The 7,372-nt window shown below is 50.2% G+C and overlaps 1 long non-coding RNA gene across 1 annotated transcript; it reads right to left on the bottom strand.

Moving 5' to 3' along the window:
• Positions 1 to 6,632: 6,632 nt before the first annotated feature.
• On the bottom strand, positions 6,633 to 7,103 carry LOC121822371 (uncharacterized). Its single transcript, XR_006063427.2, has 2 exons — positions 7,063 to 7,103; positions 6,633 to 6,803 (listed from the first exon to the last, which is right to left on the bottom strand). It is a non-coding gene; the product is annotated as an uncharacterized LOC121822371 (long non-coding RNA).
• Between the last annotated feature and the right edge of the window lie 269 nt (positions 7,104 to 7,372).

Genomic DNA, 7,372 nt, shown 5'->3' on the forward strand with positions numbered 1-7,372 from the left:
TGGGATCAAGTCTGACAACTACCACAGTAGGGATGTGTTTAGGGCTGTACAGGTCAGCCTGTGGCTGAACATCAGGCATGGAATCTCTAGAAGCTGAAGAAGTCTCGGGCCCCTTCGTGTGTGTGTGTGTGTGTGTGTGTGTGTGTGTGTGTGTGTGTGTGTGTGTGTGTGTGTGTTTAGGACAACCTCAGGCATGGTTCCACAAGCACTATCTATGTACCTTGGTTTTTGGCAGTGTCTCTCGGTGTCCTGGAACTCACCGAGTAGGCTAGGCTGCCTGGCCAGTGAGCCTCACAAACTCTGACAGCACGTGTTTGTTCCACGCCTGCCTTTTTTTTTTTAAATGTGGGTTCTGGGGGTGGAACTCAGACCCTCATGCTCTCGAGGCAAGTGCTTTGTTGACTGAGCCACATTCCTTGCTCCTGGACACCTTATAATGGGAGAAGCTCCCCGGATATTAAAAATCAAGGCATGCTAACACGGTTTACAATAATTGCGGCATAGATTTAGATGTTTACATTTAGCAAATTAATGCTCTTAGCACACACGCAAATTGCCAAGCAATATAATTATGCTATTCACAAGAAAATTACAGGATTTTAAAAATTATTAATTACTGGAACACACTGGGCAGTGGGGTCCAGCAATGGGTCATGGGTATGATGGTTTCTGATGAATGTCTTCATTTGTTCTGGCTGGGGTCCTCATCCCGGGGTGATGACCTCCTTTGGATATGGTGTCCAGATTCTAACCCCAAAGCTTTCCTTATGTGCTAGACATTATTGGGATGCTTTCTTAAAACCTTGGTGCCTGGGGTCACCCCCAGAGTCCTAACTTAATAGGGAGATTGTTCTTAACGTTGTCCTCAGTGTCAATACTTTTTATTTTCTCCAAAACTCACAGGGTGATTTTGATGTTCCATCAGTCAGAGTGGAGGACCCCTGGATCAGCAGATGGGTAGGTCTAAGCCAATCTGGGATAACGAAATGTAAGTCAAAACTCATTTATGGTTTTGGGGTGAACATCCTCCTCATTGTTGAAAGATAATCTTGGAAAGCAGCATCTCTCATTTGCAGGAACAGAATAAGGAAGCATTCTGCCTGGCTGCCCCTGGTGGCCACCGCACAGTCACCAAGGAAGCCATGGGATGTAAGGAAAGCAGAGAGACAGGGGAGCCTTGACCACACCACACTTGAAGTCTGCCAACCTTCCGTATGTGAACCGACAAACTCTCCTCTTCCTGAACCTGTCAGTCTCCAATAAGGCACTTCCTGCACCCGCTGTTGTGAGGGTCAGGTGAGAGATTCCATGTGAAATGCTCAACATGGCACTTTATGGTGATAGATGTGAGCTCTGAGGACCGGGTAGGAAGGACAGGACTGAGGCTTCATTGTACCAAAGAAGCTCCAGGGGTTGCTGCGTTGCCGAGCTTGGGCCTTTGGCCTGAGTATCGCAGGCACTTGATAATATCTGCCCAGTGGGATGGGTGCTTTATGCTTTCATTTCCCTTTGCCTAATGCTCTGATCTCTGCCAGATGCCAAGGAGGGGAATAATCTGATTATCTGATTAAAGTAATATGGCCCTCTCACTAGCCGCTCCAAGCTTAAGCCACCAGGGCAGATCTGTGTGGGTTAAGAGGCTTACCATCTAAGGAGTGAAGTAAGCAGGCAGGGAGAGCAATTCACTAAGCAAGTGCCTCCCAAGTGCTTACTCTGTGTCTGGGGACCTAAGTTCAATCCCTAGAACCCACATAAATATGGAAGGAGAGAACTGACTCCACAAAGTTGTCCTCTGAGCTTCACATGCACACTGTAGCATGTTCTCTCTCTCTCTCTCTCTCTCTCTCTCTCTCTCTCTCTCTCTCTCTCTCTCTCTCTCTCTCTCTCTCACACACACACACACACACACATACACATGATTTTTTTAAAAATTATTTTAATGTATATATATTGTCTATGTGAATATATGCCACATGTGTGTGCTGGTGCCCGAAGAAGCCAGAAGAGGGCGTCTGATCCCCTGAAGCTGGAGTTATAGGCAGGAGCCAGCTGCCTGACATTAATTAGTGCAGGGAACTGAACTTGGGTCCTTTGCAGTGCAAAGTGCTCCTAACCACTGAGCCATCTCTTTAGCCCCAGAAATGCAATTTTAAAAAGGGCACATCTTTTATGATTCCACAAGTCCATAGACACAGGAAGCAGATTTGAGTTGTAGGGCTAGGGGTGGGTGGGAAGTGAGGAACGCCTGCTAATGGGTACAGGGTTTCTTGCGGGAGTTTGGGCGGGGGGGGGGGGGGAATGTTTGTCCATCTGCTGGTAGTGTTTGCAAAATTTTGAAGTTTTGCTGAGCTGCATCCACTTGTACATGTTACAGGTGTGATTTCATCTATAAGGTAGTTGATAAGACCTGGGTGGAGGCCACGAAAGCTTTGGAAGGGTAGTTTTTGAGACAAGTTCTCCTATAGCCAAGGCTGGTCTTGAACTATGGCTCTTCCTGCTTCTGCTTCCTGAGTACTGGGACTGCAGACATACACCACTTTTTCCAGCTCCACAGGCTTCACACTGAGCAGACCAGTGTTGTTTTCATTCTGGGCTCTGATCCTCACTAGAACAATCTAGGAAGGCTTTTGAAAGCCCAGACACAGAGAACCCAGGTAATAGGTCCAAAGTCCAGCCCGGCCTGGGAACCAGCACCCTCAGGGGCCTCTGAAACGGTCACCAAACAAGAAGCAAACAGAACATCTGGCTTGGCCAAGGAGGGCTCTGAGACCCAGAGTTGTGAGTAATGTGCTCTGTGAGTCCCTGTTAGGCAGGCATTGACTCATGAACAAGAGCTTGGGCTCTGGAGCCCAGTGGTCCTGGGTTCAAATCTCCACTCTACTCTTTACAGGTGTGCCAAACAGCCACACCTGGAACATGAGCTGCTTACTAAGCTCATGGTCTCTGCTCTGTGGGGAATGGGATGGGAAGCCGTACATGAAGGGTTTCTCCCAGTGGCTGGTACACCACAAGCACCAGCCTCTGTAAGCACGAGTCTAGGGGTTTTCATCATGCCTGCTGAGGAGGAAGGGAATGCGACTTCAGACTCAATTTATTGGTCAAGTTAGGACTTTGAAAATCATATGAATTTTTCAGATTCCCGTACGTTCCGTAGGTGCCTTGTAGAACATCACTCCCATGGACTGTAAGGGTATCTTGCCCAAGCCCCTTTTCTATAGGAATGTTTGCAGGGGCAAGAAGTAGAAATAGAACGGCCTGGCCTCTGCTGCATCTGGCAATGGATGCTTAGGACTGATAATCACCTCCCATCTTCATCTACAGCGCTATCAATATGTCCAGGACACGTTCAAGACACTTTTGCAGGCCGAGAGGTGCAGTCTCTGGTGCGACCACTAGGGGTCTCCACGCTCCACCAAATGGCTCCTTCCATGGTCCTATCAAGGGATTGACTCCCAGCTGTCTTGAAGCACAGACAGTGACCAGAGTGGACCAGGGACTCCAGACCCTGGCCCCCCAGAGTGCCATCAGTCCTCTCTCCTGTCCACAAGGGTCGGGTCACAGGTCATGATGAGGTCTAGCCTCTGAAGATGTCGAAGTTCAATGTAATGGTAAGATGCGTCAGGGAGTGGAGCGGAGGAGTCTCTACTGGTTGAATATCTACTAGGCACTAGGGACCAGTTGGTTTTCTGTCACTGTCAGAACCATAATCCTGCAGTTTATACACTGAGCTCTGTCTTCTAACACCAGGTTGCAGCTGCTTGGGGAAGCATCGTTTGGTGGGGCTGGGATTCAGACGCCATTCTGCCCTGCTCCAAAGCCTATGTTCTTTCTGGGTCATCCTGCCACTCGGCATCACAGAGGACACTTGGGGTCCAGCTCCTGGAAAGATCAACTGTTTCCCACCTCCCACACTCAGTCACTCACAGACACCATCACATTTACACACACACACACACACACACACACACACACACACACACACACACACCAGCCAGCCCAGTAGAACTCAGTCCTAGCCTCTCACACCAGGCTTTTGTGGAGGGGGTGAGCTATGAAGGGTTAATATAGATGAGTTATTCTAATTTAACCATCTTCATGGCTTTTATTTTCTCCTCCTTGAATGTACTCTGCACCGGGGGGCCTGTCTTCCTGGTTCCTATGAGAACAGTGTTTTTTCTTGAATAGAGCTTGTTTATGGGTTTTGCCTGCTATTACAAAAGCAATCCCTGCTATTGGAGAAAACATAGAGACACCAAGAGAACAGAACCACCCCCGTCCCCACCCCCAGGGACAGCCCAGGCTAACACATGTGCACGGTCCTTCCCACCCTTTCCTCCTCTGCACACCCTCTGCTGCCACAGGGCTCTGGAGTCCCTGTCCTGTCTAAGGTTGTTCTGGGTCATCATAGTGCATTATGACAGGGTCCTATGTACCCCTGGGCTTGCTCGCTTGGAGAGGGTACAGGATGATTTCACAGGCTCTGTTGTGGAACACTGTCCCCGGAGCACACTCATCAAAGCAGCTAGGACTGCTCACCAGAGACCTTCGGGACTGGTTCTGTTGAGACCGGGGAGCTGGCTCAGTGGGTAAAGTACTTTCTGCACAAGCATGAGTTTGGGTCCCCAGCAGTCACATAAAAAGCCAGGCATGGCGGCATTCATCTGGAACCACAGCCCTCGGAGGTAGAGACAGGAAGATTCCCCAGCACTTACTGGCCAGCCTAGGCAACCGGTGAGCTACAGTTTCAGTGAGAAACCCAGTCTCAAAAAATAAGGTGTGAAGAGTCTGGTAAGATAGACAGCTCAGTGAGTACAGGCATTTGCCACACAAGCCTACGGACTTGAGTTCGAGTCCCAGATACCACAGTGGAAGGAGAGAACCAACTCCTGAGAGCTGTCCTCTGTCCTCCACACGTCATCGTGTGCATACATACCACACATGCACACACACTAATAATACATAAAATTAAAAATAAGGTGGAGATACTGACTTCTGGTTTCCATATGCTTGCACGCTGCCCCCCCCAGAGAGAGAGAGAGAGAGAGAGAGAGAGAGAGAGAGAGAGAGAGAGAGAGAGAGGATTGGGCCTACAGACATTCCTTCATAGAAGAGGTGGGGAGGGTCACTAGACCCCACCCGCTTGAGATTGCAGCTAAGCCTTCCCGAGCCTCCCTACCTGCTGCATGCAATTCTGCCTGAGTTGCATGTGGTCTAGTAGGCTCAGGAAGTGTGGCAGAGGTTATGGAAGGGAGGGGGTGTCTTACTTTGTGCTGATGAGACTTTTCAGTGATGTGACTGTTTGGGGGTGCCGCCCACATTCCTACAAGTAAACCTTATAAGCTCCCCGTTGGAATCGTTGCATCAGTCAGTCACTGGTGACCTGTCTGGGGTGAGCAGCCACTTGCTCACATCCCTCCAGGAGAAGTTCATGCTGCAGGGTCCTGTGCCTTAACCTCAAGGACTCTGCTCTCTCATGCTGAGAGGGAATTTGGAAGGGAAGGGGAGGGCCAGAGGCTCTCACTATACATAGAATTTTACCAGAATAATCTGGAGACCAGGACACAGGGCCGGGGAATCCTTAACTCAGCACAGACAAGCCCAGTATAAGAACCTGGGTATCTTGTCTCCTCACCAGATCCAGCTATGGACTCTGCAGGTATGTATGCTCAGACAGACCCTGCTGCCAGCCACAGCTCTGTAGCCATTGTCTTGCAATTATTTTCATTATTATTGTCATTGTTGTTATCATTATTACTTTATATTTAAAAACATTGTGTGTGTGTGTGTGTGTACATGCACACATGCGTGCACCTGCCACAGTGCACATGTAGAAAGTCAGAGAACAACTGGTAGGGGCCAGCTCTCCCAGGGGATCCAATGAATGCCAGGGTTGGTGGCAAACACCTTTACCTACTATGCCAACCTTACCGGCCTCACAGTTTGGGAGCATTTAATCAGTCACACGCGAGAGCCCTGCATTTCCTTTTGCATTGAGCTCTGCAAATTATGTAGCTGGCCTGTTCCTAATAATAATACCAATTACCGACAGAGCTTGCTGTACACTTGCCACCATGCATTTTTTTCCCCATATGGAATTCACCTGCCCCTCACAGCAGCCAGGTGTAAATTGCTTCTATTCATCTCAGCCAACCCACATGAAAAGGCATGCTAGGCACTAGGTACTTCATGTATACTGGTGCCCCAAAGGCTCCCAGCAGGGTAAGAGGTGCCATGACCACCGCGGAGACCCCCCTGTTAGAGTCAGGAGCTGAGGTCCAGGAGAAGTCACTCACCGCAGTTTGCAGCTAGGGAGGGTTGGCATTTCAATCACCGCTTTTCATTCCAATGCCTCCTATCACTGTGTGGCAGCCAGCACAGGCCCTGCCTGGCTGGCCAGGGGCTGTCCCATGTGCTCTGCACCCCTCCCTGCCCTGCCTCAGCCTCCATCCTGGCTGTGACGGGCACCCCACAGTGCCTGGGAGGGCACGTAGCTCTACCCATGCTGTCAGCTTCCATTCCTGCCACCTCCTGATGTGACAGCTGCTGCACCAGGCCACCTCCCAGGCCCGGGTGTCCAATCTGCACCCCCGCCGCCACCCTGCCCCTGCACAGAACTTTGGGACCAGAAGGTGTCACTTTCCATCTTTTCCTCGTGGTGCTGAGCTCATGAGACTACAGCTCCTGGGACCGGGTTCATCAGTGATGGTTGCTGCTGAGATGACAGTCCCAGGGGGAGTCAGGGTGGCTGAAAGCCGGTCCGCAGGGATCCTCACACGCTCAGGCTGGCTTGTGCAGATTCTTGTCTGAAAACGGGGAGAAGAGGCTGGGCTCAGCAATTCAGAATTCGAGAGCTGGGCATGCATAACCCTAAGTTCAAATCCTAGGCCCACCACCTAACAGTCATATGGTGCTGTCCCCTGGAGTAGACAAAAGAGCAAAAAAACATAGGTGCCTGGATGAGGACCTCAGCCCCAACAGAGAACCTCAAGTTCAAATGACAGCTTGGGCACTTACTACAAGTGGGACATTGTACGAGTCTTCTTCAAACGTCCCGAGACTTACCCTCTGCCAACCTCCTAGGTCTCTGTGGGGACTGAGCAATCTTGTGGCTGTGAAAGCCTTCCTTGGTGCTCTGTAAACCATTATGACAAAATAGGACTGCATATGATAACTCCCTACTGCCTCAGCAGATCAGGTGCCCTACTGGGAGGATTATAGACAGGGCAGATGGCTAAAGAGAAGGCCAAGTTCAAGGCCAGGTTCCCACAGTGCTGGGAATTTGTAGCTGAGGCCTAGGGTGGCTGGACACCAGGCCCATGACTGAGGATCAGGAGCTAAGGCACCAGGAAGCTCTTGACAGGCATATAAAACA

This window comes from Peromyscus maniculatus, chromosome 1 (assembly GCF_049852395.1).
Source record: "Peromyscus maniculatus bairdii isolate BWxNUB_F1_BW_parent chromosome 1, HU_Pman_BW_mat_3.1, whole genome shotgun sequence".
NCBI classification, from domain to species: domain Eukaryota; kingdom Metazoa; phylum Chordata; class Mammalia; order Rodentia; family Cricetidae; genus Peromyscus; species Peromyscus maniculatus.